General features: G+C 37.8%; 1 long non-coding RNA gene across 1 annotated transcript in view; it reads left to right on the top strand.

Annotated features, from left to right (window-relative positions):
• Window positions 1-2407: 2407 nt before the first annotated feature.
• Window positions 2408-20249, top strand: part of LOC107691811 (uncharacterized) — an 18318-nt gene continuing 476 nt past the window's right edge. The window contains exons 1-2 of the long non-coding RNA XR_001634578.1: window positions 2408-2506; window positions 3333-3336. This is a non-coding gene — a long non-coding RNA (uncharacterized LOC107691811). The remainder of the gene's footprint in view (window positions 2507-3332; window positions 3337-20249) is intronic.

Below are 20249 nucleotides of genomic sequence, written 5' to 3'. Positions count from 1 at the left end.
GATTATTGTAATGCACTTTATGTTGGTGTCTCACAGTCGTCCCTCAGGCGCCTTCAGCTGATGCAGAATGCCGCAGCCCGTCTTTTAACTAACACATGCAAACGTGAGCACATCACCCCAATTATTTATTCGCTCCACTGGCTTCCAGTTTCTTTTAGAGTTGATTTTAAAATTTTATTGTTTGTTTTTAAAGCTCTCAATGTCCTTACCCCACCTTATGTAACTGAGATGCTGGCTTTTCGTCAGCCATACAGGGCTCTTAGGTCAACAAATCAACTTTTGCTGGAAGTTCCGAGGTCACAGTACAAATACTGGGGTGACCGGGCTTTTTCTGTAGCTGGGCCCAGACTCTGGAATAAGCTTCCCGCCGATATGCGCACCATTACTGACCTGGGCCTTTTTAAAGTTAAGCTTAAAACTTATTTATTTAGACTGGCTTTTAATATGTAGCAATTGTTGTGACATTGTGTATTTTATGTATTTTTTGTTGTTGGCTTTTATTTTTGTTTTTATTGCTCTGTTTTTATTGGAAAGCACTTTGGTTCACCTTGAGTGTTATAAAGGGCTGTATAAATAAATGTTGATTGATTGATTGATTGATATACTTTAATGATATGACAGCCGAGGACAGGAGACACATTAAATGCGTCAAGAGCGAGCCACTTTCTTTCTCTTACACTTTCTTTTACATTAATAACACATTAATAACATACTAGTTTGTGTTATTTGAGCTTGCCGTGGCCCATTTCTAGATCAAGGGGGTCAAAATTTATGAATAGAAAAAAAGTCAAACATTGAACTGTTGGTGGCATCACAATCTGATTATGGTTCAGACCCTTCGCATTCAGTGTGCTATGAATTTTAACATTCAACTTTTAACCACACGGTTCTATTGCAGAATCCCAATCAGAAGCAGAATAAGAAGAACAGTAACAAACATAATAGGTGCCTAAGTTCATTGCTTGGTCCCTAATTAATAGCCATGTACACTGTCAATCAATCCAAAGTCACACTAATATCTACAGGCATTCAGCCCTCTTCAAAAGGACTAACGCTCCATAAGGAGAGCTGACAAGTTTCCTTCATCAAAGTTGCAATTAACTTATTTACTGGCAGGTCATTACTTAGAAGTTCATTAGCACAGGAGATAAAAACTCATCCTTTGGTGCTAACAACACTATTGTCTGTTAACAAGCATTTGTCAATTGGTTTGGCAGCTCCATACCATCATGACACAACATTAAACCCATTACTCGTAACAGAGGCATCTGCTAGTCTGCATATTAATAACCGCTAATTATTTAGACCTGCCGCCGTATTTCCTGTCTTCTCCAATTCTTTCACTCGTTTCCTAGAGCTAATTAAAACGATGCAAATATTCCATTGGCATTTCTGGGGTGTAAACAAATCAGCTGAACAATCCAATCAACATTTCTTGTGACAACTGCCACAACAAAGTTTCAACACAGTGTAACATTTCGTTTTGCGTGAGAAGAAAGAGCAGGAGCAGTCATGAGATCAGATATGGCTGAGTCAATATACCCGTACTAATAACGGACGGACAATAGAACGAAACCTCAACATACATGCGATTCCTCAAAATCCACTTACATTTGCAAGTCTGATTAACTGGGGAAAAAACTCTATAATTCAAAGGCACATGCATTAGCTTTGACAATGAAGAGGTTTAAAGAGACATAACATCACTTTGAGAACTGCATCATGGGTAATTAGCAGACAAATGTGAATACACTCTCTAGAGAGCTGCTCTTAATTATTAAAACACATTTACAATTTGGAGGGAAGATGTAAACAATTGCAGTGTATTCATGTGTGCATCATCACGTTTAAATACTGTGTTGTGAAAAGGGTTTTGACGTGTGGATATCAGCAGTTTATTTTCTTGACATTTTATCAACACAGATTAGACTACAGTGTTAAACAGAGAATTTAATAAAAGTTTTTTTTTTTTTTTTGATTTGGACAAAATAGACAGATTGCATTAGTATTCATAGCTATTCCAAAAATAACCTGTACAAATCATGTTTATTCTATTTATATTAGAAATATGTACGTACAGTTGTATTTGACCATTTTTGAACCCCACCCCGTTTCAATAATTAAAAAAATATTTAATTAATATATTATTAATATTATAATTACATGTACATTTAGTCATTTAGCAGACACTTTTATCCAAAGCGACTTAAAAATGAGGACAATGGAAGCAATCAAAATCAACAAAAGAGCAATGATACGCAAGTGCTATGACAAGTCTCAGTTAGCCTAACACAGCACACGTAGAAAGGTCTTTTTTTTTGTTTGTTTGTTTGTTTTTTTTAATTATATAATAAATAAAAAGAAAACAGACAGAATAGAAAAACTATTGTTGTGGGTGTATTATTGACATGACAACGTCTAAACCCTGAATATAAGACGACCGCGTTTTTTCAGATGTATTTCCAAGAAAAAAGCATCGTCTTATATTCGAGTCAATACGGTAATTGTGTATTAAATAAAAAGAAAACAGATAGAATACAAAAGGAATAGAGAAGCTAGTGTTAGTTTTCTTTTTTTTTTTTAAGAAAACAAGCAGTTAGTAAATGAATAGAGTGCAAGTCAAAAAGGGGCAAGTATGTTTTTTTAAAAGAACAGAACTAGAATAGAGAGTGCTAGAGTTAGAGGGTCAAATAAAGATGGAAGAGGTGTGTTTTTCACCAATTCTTGAAGATGGCTAAGGACTCAGCTGCTCGGACTGAGTTGGGCAGGTCATTCCACCAGGAGGGAACATTTAATGTAAATGTCTGTGAAAGTGATTTTGTGCCTCTTTGGGATGGCACAATAATGTGCTGTTCACTTGCAGAGGGCCAGCTTTTAGAGGGCACATAAGTCTGATGAAATGAATTTAGGTAAAGGGGTGCGGAGCCAGTGGTGGCTTTGTAGGCAAACATTAATGCCTTGAATTTTATGTGAGCAGCTAAACAGAGGTGTGACATGCGTTTGACTTTTCGGCTCATTAAAAATTAATCTTACAGCCGCATTCTGGATTAATTGTAAAGGTTTGATAGAACTGGCTGGTCCAGCCTGGACAGAACAAGAGCTTGAACAAAGAGTTGTGAAGCATGTTCCGAAAGAAAGGGCCTGATCTTCTTGATGTTGAATAAAGCAAATCTGCAGGACCGGGTAGTTTTAGCAATGTGGTTTGAGAAAGTCAGCTAATCATCAATCACAACTCCAAGGTTTCTGGTTGTTTTTGAAGGAGTTATTGTTGATATGCCTAACTGGATGGTGAAATTGTGATGAAACGACGGGTTTGATGGAACCACAAGCAGTTCTGTCTTGGCAAGGTTGAGTTGAAGGTGATGGTCCTTTATCCAGCAAGAAATGTCTGTTAGACAAGCTGAGATCCAGCAAGATAAGAATTGAAGCTTTGGAATCCGCTCTTGCCAGTCTTAGGGCTTCAACAACTGAGAACAAGGCAGTCTTGGTTGAATGTCCACTTCTGAAACCAGACTGGTTGCTGTCCAGGAGGTTCTTCTGTGTGAGAAAGGCAGAGACTTGGTTGAACACAGCTCATTTAAGTGCTTTTGCAATGAAAGGAAGAAGGGAAACTGGTTTGTAGTTCTCTAAAAGAGATGGGTTAAAGGTTTCTTAAGTAGTGGGGTTATACGAGCCCATCTGCAGGAGAAATGGCTTGAAGGAGATGAGATGGAATAGTATCAAGCGAACAAGTAATAGGATGATTAGAAAGGATGAGTTTGGAGACTTCTGCTTTAGAGAGTGAAGATAAGGATGTGAACGAGTGTATGTTTGCTGGTAAGATGTGTTTGACAGATTGTGTTGTGGAAAATTGTGCACTGATGGTTTTAATCTTATTAATTAGCTAAATATATGTATGTATGTATGTATGTATGTACGTATGTATATATATATATATATATATATATATAAAATTATCTCTACCCCTAGTAAAACCATTTAAATGTAACAGAGAATGGAGACGATTATCTATATGAGAAGTTCAGTTATTATTATTATTTTGATTTTTATTATGGCTTCGGAAGATTTAAAACAAAATATTATAAAAAATGTTTTTTAACTTGCAGGTCTGAAGAAGTGCTTGTTCATTGAGTTGTTGTTGTTTTTTTTCTAGCTGTTTACAAGGTTTAAAAGCAAATGATTTCCTTGGATATCTATTTCAGTTATATTTGAAATCCCTTACAGCACTTTTGACTTCTTTTGACTTCTCTTCCTTTTCTTCTAAAACTTTTGCTAATGTTTTGCTTGCCCCACAAACTAAAACACAGGCAGTTTTTATGCAAAAATAAATGGGATCTGCATTATTTTTCTACACAGAAGAAATAGGTGCCTAAAAATTTGGAAAATTGCAAAAATGTGGACATAGCCGAATGGAACCTGCTGCCACATAACAGCATGTCTATAACCTCCTCCTGTCCATGGAGATTCCTCTGAGGATTTTGTCAAGTGAACACATAAAATATATACGGTGTGATTTATGGGAATCACTAATGTCAACTTTAGGACACATGGCTGTTCCTCTCTAGCTGCTGAACTGCATCATAACGGCAAACTTGTTCGTTTTCAGTACTATTTGTTTCTCCTCAGAGCCTGCACATTGATGCAAACGCTATCAAACCCACACATCTGTGGGATTGCCTCTATCATTCAACCCTGTCCAGGCCAGATCCCAGCCTCTTATCTCTAGAAGATATATGGTGTTATTCCCGAGAAGGGAAATGAAGCTCCCAAAACTCACTGTGCTCCCATGAGTAATTTTCAAGCCAGTAAAATCCATGCTTAAAATTCAGTAGAGAAGGCCTTTATTGTTGGGTTCTGGTGTTTTCTTCAAAACACATGACCACACTATATATATATTCTTCTTTACTTTCTAGTACTGAATAGGGGTTTTCTTCCAACTCCTAATGCATTAGTAAATATAAAGCAACATAAAAGTCAATTGTTGACATACAACAGAAGATATTTTTGAAGAATTTGTGTGGTGGTTCCCACTGACTTTTTTCTTCTTCGATACTACAGAAGTCAGTGGGGACCATCAACTGTTTGGTTACCCATATTTTCTTGAAGATATCCTCTTTTGGGTTCAGCAGAAGACAGAAATTCATACGGGTTTGGAACAACTTGAGGGTGAGTAAACTACATTTTGGGTGAACTATCCCTTTCATGACTTTCATGACTATGTTTTTTAATACAATTGAGCAAAAGATGCATTATAATAATGTCAAATGAAAAGTTCTGCTTTAAAGTACATTGTAAATCATTGTATAATTATTTTTTGTAATGCTTTAAAAAAGTACACTTATTTTGATATGTTGACTGACTAATATACTAAAGCACACGTAAAGTACTTGATTATAATTTTATTTGTAATGTTATTTTTACATTTAAAGCTATACATTAATGGTTCTAAATTGCAGAATGTGTAATAACAAATATATTGAAATCCATGACATAAACGTTTCAATAGAAGTGACATTAAAGTATATAATAGTTTACCATAATTGCTTGTCATTCAGCAGTGTATTTCATATTTATTGTAATTGCATTGGAAACGCACCACCAACATGGCTTCACAATTTCTCCTTTTGTATTCCACAGAAGAAAGTAAGTCAAACAGGTTTGGTTCTTTAATACTGACAAGGTGAATGATGTCAGAATTTTTATTTTAGCTGAACTATTCTTTTAAACATTCCTGCTTCTACCCAAAGAAAACAAGGTAAAGGCAGATAATATATAGAGCTCTTTCCATTGGAACTCCAACTATCTCTCAGCTGCTCTGAATTAATTCATCATGCAGCAGCTCCTGATATAAATGCAATTTGTTTTGCTGGGGTAATGTTCCTTACTGCAAATTTATCATGCCAGACTCCAGGACAGTTTGTTCAGTTCTTCCAAGAACTCCATATTTCATCTGCGAGGCCATTTTAGATGCCAGGATCATGGTTAAGAGAAATAAATTTTAATTTATGTTATCATAGATTTGGTTAATATAAATTTCTTCATCACTGACTGATAGGAAAACTGAGATATTGATTGATCAATAGAGATCTTTACTCAAAACATGACAGTTCTACATGGTCTTATCATTTAAATGAAATTACACATTGGTAAGAGCATGTGTAATGAGCACATTTTGATTATCACACATCACAAGTGACTGTGTGCGTTGAACAAATTCCTGCCCATTAGTACCTGAACTTACTAAAGCTCAGAAATTCACACCTCGACTCTGACAACTGCTGCTGATTCCATCAGTACTTTCAAAGGTGCAGTCAGTAATTTTCCCTCATTAAAAAGTTTTTTCTGAAGAAGAGAGCAGTACTAGAATATGTTTAAAATTATGTACATTCATATGAGATGAAACTCTAGTCAAATCCAATCAAATCAAAGTAGACTAATAAACAATTTGACTGTACATAGAGCAGGTTGCAGTATGTAATATTGACAGTACTGAAATCCAAATTCAAAATACTGAAGAGTTGTTTCCCCTGCCCCCCTCCTCCTCAGACTCGACAATCACGCAGGTTGCCAGATTGAGGATACGCAACAGGAATGAGTGCAATTAACAATGGCTTTTCCACATTTTAATATTCCTCTGGTCATAGAGCTTTTTAGATGGATGCCAGGGATTTTTAGGTCGGGTAGAATCTGCGATCTTTGACCCAGTTAGCTGGTCTACATGGCTGCAAAAGACTGTATTTTCTGCCAACTGGCAACTTGGGGAGTTGAAATACTATTGGGTAAATGGGTGGAATCACACAGATCAAAACAAAAACAGACATTCCAACATGGAACACCTTTCAAAGTAAAATACTGGATGTAGCACTTTTCTCAGAGAAAAACAAGTAGGTGAAGTTAGCACGTTTCCTAAATATCTGCAAGCATATTATGGTATTTTTATGCTTTACCTTTAATAGAGGCTACCGTGTTTATACTATTGCTTTATTTATCTCAATAATACTGCTGTTACATTTGCTTAAGGAATAAATCAATTGTGTGAGACTATAGTACATTTTTGCATCGGAATCATTAGATGACTTTTCCATGCCTCCACACTACTACGTGTCAGCAAAAATCCAAGACAACTCCCATATCAGCCAGTAGAATGAACAAAAACTTGAACATTAACTTAAAGCTGCAGTCCGTAACTTTTTTTTGGTTAAAAATGATCCGAAATCAATATTTGAGCAAGTACATAACCAGCCAGTGTTCAAAACTATCGCCTTACTTTAGACCGATTCACAACAGTTAGCTTATAATAATGTTTTCTGATTTGAGTGGTACGGGTAGGTTTTCGCGGGAAATTCGAGCATGGCACTGGCACATTACGTCACTTCTGTAAATATAAAGACCTGACTGCCACACATACTCTTCAGAACATTAGATTCATCCGCGCTGGAGCCGTGCCGACTCACAATCCACGCAAACTAGATAATTCCGCACACAGCTTCAATTCCAGGTTTTCAAACAGAGATGGCGACAAAGAGGCAAAACTTACGGACTGCAGCTTTAAACAATAACTCCTTGTATGTAATGCTGATTTTAGGTTACAACACTGATTTCACACACAGGACAACATACAGACAATTATTTGGATTATTCTAATGGGAACCTTTAGTGTGGGCATCCATAGATGCATTTTTGACATTATTTCCTCACAATTCCTACTTTTGGCAAGGCCTGTTTTCCATGACCCTGCACTGGTTTGTTTGTGTTACAGAACTGCCTGCACAAAGCTTTTATGTTGCCAATTAGTAATGTATTATTAACAATAAAATAAGCTTTTTTCTTGGATTGGTTTGTGCTTTTGTTGTCTGTCGCACAAGCATTTCAGCTGACTTGCACTTTGGTCTGTAAAGTGCAGCTACATATTAAAGCGAGCACTAAGCTATTTGATATAGATGTCAGCTATGTTTTTATCTTAGAAAAGTAAACTTTTCAAAGAATTCTTTGGAAACAGATAAAGAAATATTTCCTATCCAAGCTAAGAGAGTATACTAATGAGGTCACTAAGAAGAGAGGCTGCTATACATTTGCATGTTAGCAAAGATATTCATCTCAGTGGCAGCTGCTTGAATGCCAAGACATCTGAAAGAATGATATCACTGATTATATAGTTTCTGTATTTAAATTACATGCACGTTTTAGAAACTGACCCTATTAACTTTATCTACCATTAATGCTGGATAGCTAACTGGCTAAACAGCAGAAAGACCATTTAAAAATGGATAAGGATAAGACAACAAAAAAAGACAATTCCTCTGAACAGAGTAGCATGTTACTGTCATTTATTTATTGCCTCCCTGTGGTTGACTCTTACGATATGTATGTGCTTGTTACTTTGCAGCATTCCTCTTTATATTATCACTGGAGAAAGAAACATGAATTACCCAGCATGCCCGAAGACACAGATGTAATATAATGCCCAGCTTGATCCTAATGCTGTGGATGAGACATGAGCAGATAACGAAAGATCTGACAGCTTTAATTTGAAAAGACCTAAAGCTTAACAGCTCAACAGGTGGGACATGGCATGTTTTTCAGCTAATCTGGATCACAGGATCATGGCCAAGGGCAATACGTTTCTCCAAATGAGGCCTCGACCTTTAGTTACAGTGAGAAGATAACACATTGATTGACTTGTTCAATGCACTTAGCACAAGCTTAGAGCTCTGTCTGTGTGTTAGCAAAGAACAGAAGACATATTTTGGAGACAGGTGTTGGAAAGGATGGCACATGTTATCCAAATGAGATTGTATTGAAAATGAACACAAAGCACCACTGTTCACATTTTTCAGAAAAAATCAACCTATGAATGGTTTTTAGCAGCATCAGACGCGCCCGCGCTCACAAGATCTCCCGGTTCTTACTTGTGAATTCAGTTCACTGGAGACTCGCACTAAACGGTTTATTTGAATCAGTTAGTTGTCGACTCGAGAACAATTGCAATCGGTTCATTCTAATTCGTCAATGAATCATTTGGTGCGATTTGCGAACCGATTTAAAAGGTTCAATGAAAATAATCAGTTCGTTCTTGAATCAGACACCACTTCTGCGTCTCGGAGCACGTGATATATTATAAGGAGTAACGATATGTTTTATGAAATGTAGTGAAGTAAAAAGTACGATCTTATGCTTTGGAATGTAGTGAAGTAAAAGTAAAAGTTACTCAAAATAAAACGACTCCAGTAAAATACATATACTTGAAAAATGTACTTAAGTACAGTAACGAAGTAAAGCTACTCCGTTACTGTCCACCACTGGGTTTACTTATAACTTTCTCTGTATATTAAACACAAAAGAAAGTATTTTAACATTGAAAAACAGCTTAAAATTAGAGAAGAGGGCAGATTCTCATTAGTATGATTGCCTGCATATAATATCATATTTCTTCACCTTAGTTTTGATATTGACAGAGCCCTTGCCCCAGGGAAAGCTTTCAAGGTTAGCTCAAACGTTAGCGAAACGGCTAACAGGGAGACCAGAGGCTGTTTTATGTGAACAGAAGTCAATGAAGGATATGCCTCAGTGGCAGAGTAAACTTCTGTGCAGAAACAGTCTGGCTTTCTACTAATTTTCAACATATTAGCAATTAAATATTTATTTTGAAGTGAGATGTCATAACTATACCATCAGCCTGCTAGTGTTGTAGCACTCTAGACTGATTTTTTATTATTTATTTATTTACATTTTTTTATATACTGTTGCGCCGGGTCAGAATTTAATAGGGAATTGCCCCTTCGCAAAGATCCGCCCTGCTTCGTTACTGTTGCTATGTCTGACAAGCCATGCCGCTCTCATGATCACATGTTCTCACATAGCTAAAAATACATTGTGGAGCAAAGAGGACACTGACAATGCGCAGACAGACAAGACAGAGCAGGTTACTTTCGGTATAAAACTAATTTTTTAATTTTTTAAGAAATTCAAACAATAAATACCATTTTGTGGCTCTGTAATGTGTCATGACAGATCGCTGTAGCACCTCAGTTCAAGCGGCATGTGAACCGATCATTTCTCCCTCTTCCTGGTTACAGCACAAAATAAACATGAATGAACATCAGAAAGACATCAATGCACACCATTTTTCAAGTTCAAGTCCACCAACATCAATCTGCTCTCCTGTCTGGTTTGTTTGTCGGAAAAAAAATGGCAGATTTGGCGTTATGATTGGTCAGATCGCCTATCAATCAAACTCTCTGCGAATGGTCAACGTGTCAAAAATTTCACCAAAATTAATACAAATGCCCAAAAAAGATAGCAAAAACATACTTGTATGAGATCATGTTTTTATATTATAACATATATAATTAAGTAATATCACGAGCAAGAAAGCTGTTTTCACAAATATTCGCACGATTGCAAACATGATATAGATTTTATACAAACGTTCAACAAATAAGAAGTTAATAGTAAGTGATAGGGCTAGGCGATTTTTCAGATTTTATCGATTAATTCAAATTTAATATTTTGCCACGACTTTATTTTTTATAAATCAAGGAATCACGATTTTGAATAGAAATATTACCAAACGTTAGAATTTGACACTTTGACAATATGCCGGTGTTAACAGTAAAGAAAAAAAGAATGATCCAACCCCATGTCGGCGCACGTGATTAATAGAAATATTACCAAACGTTAGAATTTGACACTTTGACAATATGCCGGTGTTAACAGTAAAGAAAAAAAGAATGATCCAACCGCATGTCGGCGCACGTGATTAACCGCTCACGTGCAGTAGTGTAATAGTGGTATATCGTCTGCTATAATATAGTTGTCACAAGTTCACCAGCCTAGTCTCCATCCCAGTCACCATCCCAGTCGCCAGCCAGTCACCAGCTCAGTCACCTTACCACAGTAAGGACTCCATTTCCCAGCATCCCGCCTGCCTCACACCTGCACCTGATCCCCAATCAACAGACCTGCCACCATTCACCTCATCACCTACCTCATAAAAGCAGTCACCCGTCACTCCTTTATTGTCTGGTCTCGTCGTTGTTACTTGAGTCTTATCAAAGTTAAGTAATTGCCTGTTGAATGCTGCTCCATACTTACCAGTCGCTTTGCTGTTGATAGCCTGAACCTGTCTATAAAGATCTCTGCATTCAGTTCTGTTTGCCCTGTCCTCTTCTGTTCCGTGACAGAAGACCAGACTGTAATATAAAGAATTGGAGCACCATGAACCCCCTCGCTCAGAATGGCCGGCCAATGGTGGACTTTGTGTTGGAGTTCCGGGAGCTGGCCAAAAATTCCTCACTGTGTGATTCAGATCTCCACTCTCATGCCGGCCGGCCGCTCCACTCTCATGCCCGCCGGTCGCTTCCGAGTCTGCACCAGTCATCAAGCCAGTTCCGGCCCCAGAGTCTGTCTTGGAACCCACTCCAAACCCTGAACTTTCCTCAAAATTTACTCTTACTAGCGAACTCCTTTTAAGCTTACCTTCAGTCAAAAAGCCTGTACGAGAAACCCATCCAGACCATCCACCTGTCTCAGAGCACAGCTCCAGACCTGCTCTAGGCCCTGAGTCCGCTCCAGTGTCGGCTCCAGCCCCTGAGACCTCTCATTTCATAAAGTTCAGTCCAGAATCCACTACAGTCCAAACTAAGTCGGAGTACATTCCTACTCCAGAATTCAGTAAAAAGCCTGCATGAGAATCCCATCCAGACCATGCACCCCTCTCAGAGCACAGCCCCGGATCAGCTCAAGCCCTCGACCAGAGTTGAGAGATGGCTCTAGCCCCTGACCAGAGTCGAGAGAAGGTTTATATTCCCGACTTTAGCTCAGAGAGGGCTCCAGTCCCTAAGTTTAGCCTAGAGAGGCCTTCTATCCCAGAGTCTAGACCAGAGAGGGCCCCTGTTCCTGAGTTTGGCCCAGAGAGGGCTTCTGTTCCCAAGTTGGGCCCAGAGCACATTTCATCCCTTGATCAGAATCCGGAGTTGGCTTCAGCCCCAGACCAGAGTCCAGTAAAGGCTCCTGCCAATGATCTGAGTCCTAGACATACAGCCAGGAGTGCCGTTCCTTCTTCAGTCAGATTAAATGTATTTGCCGCGACCAGGAGAGCCATTCCCCTCGCTGTAAGAATCAGCTACCCTATCACAGCCAGGAGTGCCGTTCCCATCGCTGTAAGAATCAGCCGCCCTATCACGGCCAGGAGTGCCGTTCCTTCTTCAGTCAGATGAAATGTTCTTGCCACGGCCAGGAGAGCTCCTCCGCTCCTTCAGAGCACCCTCCAAAGCTCACCCCTGGGTCTTCCGCACGGCCGGCGCCACCATGGCCTCCCGGGAGGGGGAGGTACTGTCACAAGTTCACCAGCCTAGTCACCATCCCAATCGCCAGCCAGTCACCAGCTCAGTCACCTTACCACAGTAAGGACTTCATTTCCCAGCATCCTGCCTGCTTCACACCTGCACCTAATCCCCAATCAACACACCTGTAACCATTCACCTCATCACCTACCTCATAAAAGCAGTCGCCCTTTACTCCCTTATTGTCTGGTCTCGTTGTTGTTACTACAAGCCATATTTCAATAGACTCCTTACCTGTATACCCACCTGTGGATTACTTACCTTCATACCAGCTACCCTCTTCATCTGTGCTCTATCGTTTGCCGAATCCACCTGCCAGCCTGCATTAGATACGGACTCAACCCTAAAAACTACTATCAAAGTTAAGTCATTACCTGTTAAATGCTGCTCCATACTTACCAGTCGTTTTGCTGTTAATACTAGATAGAGAGCGATCAAAAATAACAAAACAAACTCTTCAAAAACAAAAACTGGCAAAAAAAACAGGAAATAAAAATGGGGTAAACACGACAGAAATGTATTTTGGTAGGCCAAGTCTTCTGCCACAACGACTGTGTCGAGGAACGGACACGAAGACGAGATTCAATAAATAAACAGGCTTTATTAATCCTCAAACAGGTATAATCCAGATAGGGCAGGTAGAGACACACGAGGTATAGACACTTATGACCCGACAACACAAACAGAACAGACTAGAACGTACTAAAGCAAACGAAGATAATTAACGAGACACAGCTGAACTGAATGACGAAATCAAATCAATAACCATGACAACTAACGCAACGGTGAAAACGATGCAGAGTACAAACAGAATTATGGTGTGACAGTAGGTATATTTTATCCATTATATTAAAACATAACCATTTTTACTTTATATTATATGGATGTTTTACCACTACCTGTGTTTACTACCTGTGAAGTACAGACACTACCTGTGTCTTTACTTTATATTATATAGTGTTTTACCACTAGGGGAAGTCGTGGCCTAATGGTTAGAGAGTCGGACTCATAACCCAAAGGTTGTGGGTTCGAGTCTCATACCGGCAGGGATTGTAGGTGGGGGGAGTGAATGTACAGCGCTCTCTTCCACCTTCAATACCACGACTGAGGTGCCCTTGAGCAAGGCACTGTACCCCCAACTGCTCCCCGGGTGCCGCAGCATAAAAAATGGCTGCCCACTGCTCCGGGTGTGTGTTCACGGTGTGTGTGTGTTCACTGCTGTGTGTGTGCACTTTGGATGGGTAAATGCAGAGCACTAATTCCGAGTATGGGTCACCATACTTGGCCACATGTCACGTCACTACCTGTTTTTTTTTAAGTTCTTCATGAAGCATGAAATGGACTTATATTTTTTTCCCTGTCTGCTGTCTGTGACAACACATATCAGGATACAAGAGTCTGAGACAGTGTGTCTGTTTTTGTGGTTCCATCAGCCAAACTCAATTATTTCAAGGTGTAATTTTCCAGAATAATTAGTCACATGACATGTATAGTTTAGGTGATTGCCTAAAAAGATGGCATATTTCAAATAATTTACATCCAGGGTGTCCTGCTGCATAGAAACTGCCACCGAGATGAATAACAATGACATCAGGACCATATATGATTGCTTTTCGAGGTGCACATAATCCATATTGTGCCTTGTTGACTCTTACACTTCTTCCATTGATAAAGATGTAGAGACTGCCATCTTCACCTCCATAAGAAAATCTCAAGATCTCTTCAGCAGCAGTCATGTTCTCCGGTACGGATTCTGTCACTAAGCACCCTAGACACTTTACAGATGCAATTCAGAATCTCCCTCAACAGAGCCAAGTATGTATGACTTTTTGTTTTGACAAATGTATGTGCAGTTGGCAAAAGCTCACTTCCTGTGAGAGAGTGCAAGCTTTGTTAATGTCCGGAAGGGAGTGTGGCAGCATTGACAACTCTGTGACAGGGGCTGAGTCACCTTGTCATTCATCATTGGAAGTAATGTTATGACATGAATGTTTAGACAGCACACGGCAGACGCACTGCCAGTGATGATTATGCTGTTTATGTGCCACTGCCTTCCGATGCAACCGCTGGGCAGCGAAAGAAATTAAAAAGATGAGAGAATGTGAGATAAATGTGGTGTTTTTTTCAGCAGATCGCATTATCATTTATGTAAACTTGACCGCAAAAATACATAAAAAAATAAAAAGTAGAGCTTAACAATTTCACTGTTTTCCAATTTCAATGTTTTCCATATCTATGACTAGAAGCATCAGTCAAACGCAACACAACAAAGCAAAAACAAAGAGCATCTACTGTGCAGACACATCAAATCAGAGTGTACTTCCAAATGCAAAGTCAAATGAACTGTCATAACGTAAGCTGAACAAAGGCGAAGGGAGGTGTCCATCATAAAAATCAGGATTTTTAGAGATGTTTTTGTTCCACGCGATCAAATACAAACACGATCATGTGTACTGGCAACTGTAAGCCCACCAGCACTTACAGACTTACACCCTTATTCTGAAGATAAGCGGTTTTCAATGCCTCCACTCAGGGGGCCGCCAGAGCCAACAAGGGAGGCACAATGATGATAAATCCAACAAGTAAAACTACAACTACTACAGGCCCTCTGTCTAAGACTCTGAAAACCCCTGCTGTACATTCAAACTAAATATACTGAGGTTTAGGTTTTAAAGCAGTTTGCTAATGGGGAAAGAAAACAGTTAATTCAAGATATTCTCTAAAAACATCTATCATCAACTTACAAAATTTTACTTCTCATCTAAATTTACCAAGTTTCAGGAATGGTTAGATATTTTTACAGATTAATACAATGATTTTAGCAATGATTACTGGAGAATGCATGTAAAATCTTCCAGCACTACCTTTCAAAAGTTTAAAGTCAGTAAGAATGTTTAATGTTTTTGAAAGAAGTCTCTCATGCTCACCAAGGCTATATTTATTTGATTAAAAATACAGTGGAAGCATGCAGTAATACTATAAAATATTATTAAAAAATTAAAATCTGCAGCCATAGCTTTGGTCTTCAGTGTCTGCTGCTTAATATTTTTGTGAAAACCATGATGCATTTTTTCCAGGATCCTTTGATGTAGAAAGTTAAAAAAGAACAGCATTTATTTAAAATAGAAATCTTTTGCAAAGTTATAAATGTCTTTACTGTCACTTTTGATTAATTTGATGTGGCCTTGCTTAATACTTCCTTACAGACGCCAAAGGTTTGAACAGTAGTGTATATTGCTACATTTATTTAGGTTTTACTTGGCTTTCTTACATATAATACAATAATGCAATAATAAATGAAAACCGAATAAAGTATTTAAATAAATGTATAAGTTAATTTAGCATTCTCTGCCTTAATATTAAATGTATATTGCCATACAAGAGAACATCTCTCCCTGCCACAGTGATACAGGTCTTTCAGCTTTTGTTTTTCAAAAAAATGGTGATGTAAAATGTATACATTATGAAATTGATAGCATTCATATCTATTGAATAACTGAATGTCATATTTTACATTCATACTATCTGAAATAATACATAAAATTAAAACCCTGGATCTAAATAAATACGGAAAATTCCTTCAAATTAATACAGTACATTGTGCTCTAATTTGTGTATTTATAAACATTTTTTTTTTTTAACCAATGCATTCTCCCTGTTCACTTGCATTGTAAGTGTACTGCACTTTTTTTTTTTTTTTGGTGGAAATCAATGGCATGTCACAGCCTAAGTTGGAACATTCAACAAATTAGTTTTACGATATGGTGTTGTTCAGTCCACTGAGTGAATATGACAGTGTTGTTTCACTCCGCAATACATTAGTAGAGCTTCAAATGACATCAAACGAAATCAGATTCCCTCTAAATCAGGTGGATTTGTCCTTGCATTTCATGATGTTGATAGCAGCATTATCTGTGGCAGGGGATTAAAAGATATATAGCACTTGGGAGAAAGGGCAATAACGTTTTTATACAGCCAAAGTATATCATGTTATCTTGAGCCTTTCATCCTAGCAGGATGTTGCTCTTTCTGGCCGGTGAGATTGCTACTTTGCAAAGTTCAATCTCTAAAAGCCATGACACATTTAAAGCTTGACCACTTAAGCTTGTCTTTGTCTAAGTAGTCAGACCTAGAGAAATCCCTCTTTCTGTCTGCACGTCTGTATATAAGTCATGACACATTTAAAGCTTTGGACACTATTTTGTCTAAATGGACAGACCTTTATACCTCTCTCACACACATCCTTTATTTCCCTTTCCTTTTTGTTCCTCTATGCCTGTATTTAATAGCTTTATTAAACCAAAGATCAATAAGTTAATTTCATTGGCATTCACAGCTTGAGGTGTTAATGGGCTGGTCAGAGTGATCAACATGACAGCTGTTTCAGTGAGTGCCCCTTCTGCAGATCTCCTGAGTTAAACCTCGCTGCGCATCCCCATAATGCTCAGCAGTTATGTAGATCCTTAATTTATGACTGCACTCATATGGAGCACATACCTGCATTTATACAGAGCAAATCCTGTATTTAAAAAGATTAGGGACTTCATTTGATTCACAGATCTGATTATGGGAAATATGCAGCCATTTCGCAACTAGGGATGAAGACAAATTGCAATAAAAAGTGTTATGCAATGTTATAACCACATCAGTCTATCTCAAATGTTGTCTATACTTTAAAAATAACTAGATAACACTTTCCTCTGTAATTGTGAGTGGTACTATGCAAAAATTGCTGTCGTGATGCTCTACTGTTGTGGGTGGTTGCTTGCTTGTTTGCACAAGATATCTATGATATTCTAGGGCCAGACTCACAAAAATATTCCTAGGAAGGAAGTTATGAAATTTCTTAAGACAGATTTTAAGAACTTCACAACGTTATTCCAAAATACAGAGTTTTTTCCTGGCTCAAAATGAGGCCTTCAATTGGCTTAAGCAAACACTTTATACAAGTAATGTTTTTTTGGTATATATATATATATAGAAGCTTACCTGTACTCTAGCACAACAGCTAAGGTACTCATTTACAGTTAACAAACCACAAACTTGTTTAAAATCAAATATAACTTTAAAATCAAATAACTATTCACTATTAACTAGTTGCTTATTAGCATTTTTATTAGTAGCATATTAGCTGTTTATTAGTACTTATAAAGCACTTATTAATGCCTTATTTTGCATGACTAATTTCTAGATCCCTTAAACCTAGACCCCATAAACATCCAGGAACTACTACAACAACTACCTCACTTACTATCAATTAGTAAGTTTTGAGGGAGAACTCTTAGTTAATAGTGAATATGTGTTACCTAACTTTGTATTTACAGTTCACAGTTAAACATTTTAAGCCTTTGCTTTCATTTACATATTTCACAACTAGAAGTAGAACTTAGAATCTTGAGTAAAACAGCATATTCACATACAAAATGAAGCACATACAAAAGAACTGAATCAGAAGCAGTGCAATCTGTTTTACAGAATATGGAAGTTTGTTGCGCATAACCTATTAGCATCCAGCTACGTTTATAAGATTAATGCCACGCTTTTACTCATAACTCAATTTTAAACCACTATAATGTTTAACTACCAACTGCAATCTAATGTAAATGTTTTTATGTCAGGTTTCATGAAAAAAAAAATCCTGTGTTTTGAACGGTTTGGAACAAATGAGGGTGAGTAAATGCTGTCAGAATTTTTATTTTTTCTGAATTAGGCCTAATTTTATTCCTAAGAATGATTCATGAATCTGAACTGTGTTCCTCCTTCAGTGTACTGTAAGTCTAGGTTCTTGATTTGTCATCTGCAAGTTTTATCAGTTACAAAATTAATAGCACACTTCTCCTCAACATGTAACTATCAATTGAGCTATTGTTCATTTTTGTAGCACAATACCTATTCATGTTCAAAAAAAAAAACAAAAACAAACAGCATATTCACTGCTTTGTGGATGCTGATAAAAATGGACAACCAGAATCAGCGATCAGAGCCATGATGATAATGTTTATGGATGTCATATTCAAAACTCCATCAGCTGAATTTGGTATATTTCCATTATTTTCAGTGAGAGGGAAATGAGATAATGAGAGATTGCAAACTGGTTTACATGGGCTGCAGTCCTGAGGTCATGGAGCAGTAATGTGATTTTACCCCAGTATTCTGTAGGTGTATGACTATGATAACCACATCAAGTAGACCTGTGTTTGGTGGGCGACCAATTGTCTGTGGTTCTGGATTTTAATCTGTTTGCTTAGATTACCATTTAAAAGCAGATCCAATCTTGCTTTAATCCCTCCATCCATTTCTGCTATAGTGTTCAGAGATGACTGACTGCTCATTCCCTCCTGTCACTGTCAGTAGGATCGGTAAGTCCTTTTAAAGCAGTGTGGGCTTTTGTTGTAATTCTTTTTAAATCTCAGACTACCTTTCCTCTCAGTGCATCTTTCGTAGAAAAGCAGCAGAGAGATGGAAGTAATATAACAGAGGAATTTTCCTGTTTCCAACTTCAGGTAGCCATTATGTGTTCTTAACAAGCCATAGAGCGACAAGTGGTATATATTCTTCCATAACCAGAATGAACACATTGCTTGATTTCTAGTTTTGCCTCAAACAACAAACACTGACAATTAGAATGTTAATGGACACTGAGAAATATTGGATATTATATAATTAATTCTTCAGGTTCCACATAGAAAACTGTCTGAAGAAGCATCATGACAACACAAGGAATGTGTTGGATTTTAGCTATGAAGCATGCAAGAGAGCATACCACGCTGTCAACCACGCTGTGATGTGTTACTGGCTGTGATTTTGTTGCATCACGTCTGGCAAGGAAAACAGTACAAAGGTGCATTACGAAGTGCCCAAAGTCATTGATTTTCAATGAGGGATTGTGATTTCAGTTGAGTACCTGCAATTTTTACATATTTTGATGCTAAAAAGGATAGGATAAGTTCAGTCAAAACAAAACAAAAAAATCATCACTCACCCTCATGTCATTTCAAAGCTGTATGATGTTTGTTCATTTTTGGAACACAAATAAAGTTATTTTTATTATTCTCTCATAATAGACATTCATAGAGTACATCAAATATGGTAAACAGAAGCTCAGCCATGCTTGTTTGACACAAAATAATCAATTAGGGTTTGTTCTTGCCTCAAGCAAGCACATTTGACCGGGTATATACAGGAATCATGGAGTTAAATTTAATACATTTTAAGACCTTTTTTAAGACTCCATACATTTTAAGACCTCATCGCCACTCCAAGTTTTAACCGGTTACATCGGCGACACTTTAATTTACATTTACTATATATTGATTGTAAGATAGCACAACTAAACAGACTTACTTTGTGATAACTCCTTATCAATACAACATAATTGAGAAGGGGGGAACGAAGCACAAGAGAATTAATTGAGTGACTAAACAGTGCAACCCAAGAAACAAGAATTAGACCAATAAACAAAACAACTGACAAAACTTATTGAGGAGGGAAAATAAAGCTCTCTGAGCTAACGGGGCAATGAGTTCACACAGTATATTCAAAAGATGTATTTGTCACATCAACTCTTATAACTTTCTGCAAACCATAGCTGTTTTGTGGAACACTTCTCATGACAAACATCTGACTGGTCAGACAGTTTACTTGAGATTACGGAGTGCTTCATTTGATGCAAACTTGACAGAGTGTCAGTACTGCACCTGATCGTGTCTGAATGATCATGGAAGGTAAAATAATGATCACAACTATTACATCATTTTAATTGTGCATCCCAAGCCCATGCCAGTAAAAAAAAAAAAAACGCCCGAAGTATGTAACCATGTCATTTCCATCCCTATGGGGGAAGTCGTGGCCTAATGGTTAGAGAGTCGGACTCGTAACCCAAAGGTTGCAGGTTCGAGTCACGTA

Source organism: Sinocyclocheilus anshuiensis, unplaced genomic scaffold (assembly GCF_001515605.1).
Source record: "Sinocyclocheilus anshuiensis isolate Anshui unplaced genomic scaffold, SAMN03320099.WGS_v1.1 scaffold246, whole genome shotgun sequence".
NCBI lineage: Eukaryota > Metazoa > Chordata > Actinopteri > Cypriniformes > Cyprinidae > Sinocyclocheilus > Sinocyclocheilus anshuiensis.
This window is presented reverse-complemented; position numbering and strand designations above follow the sequence as displayed.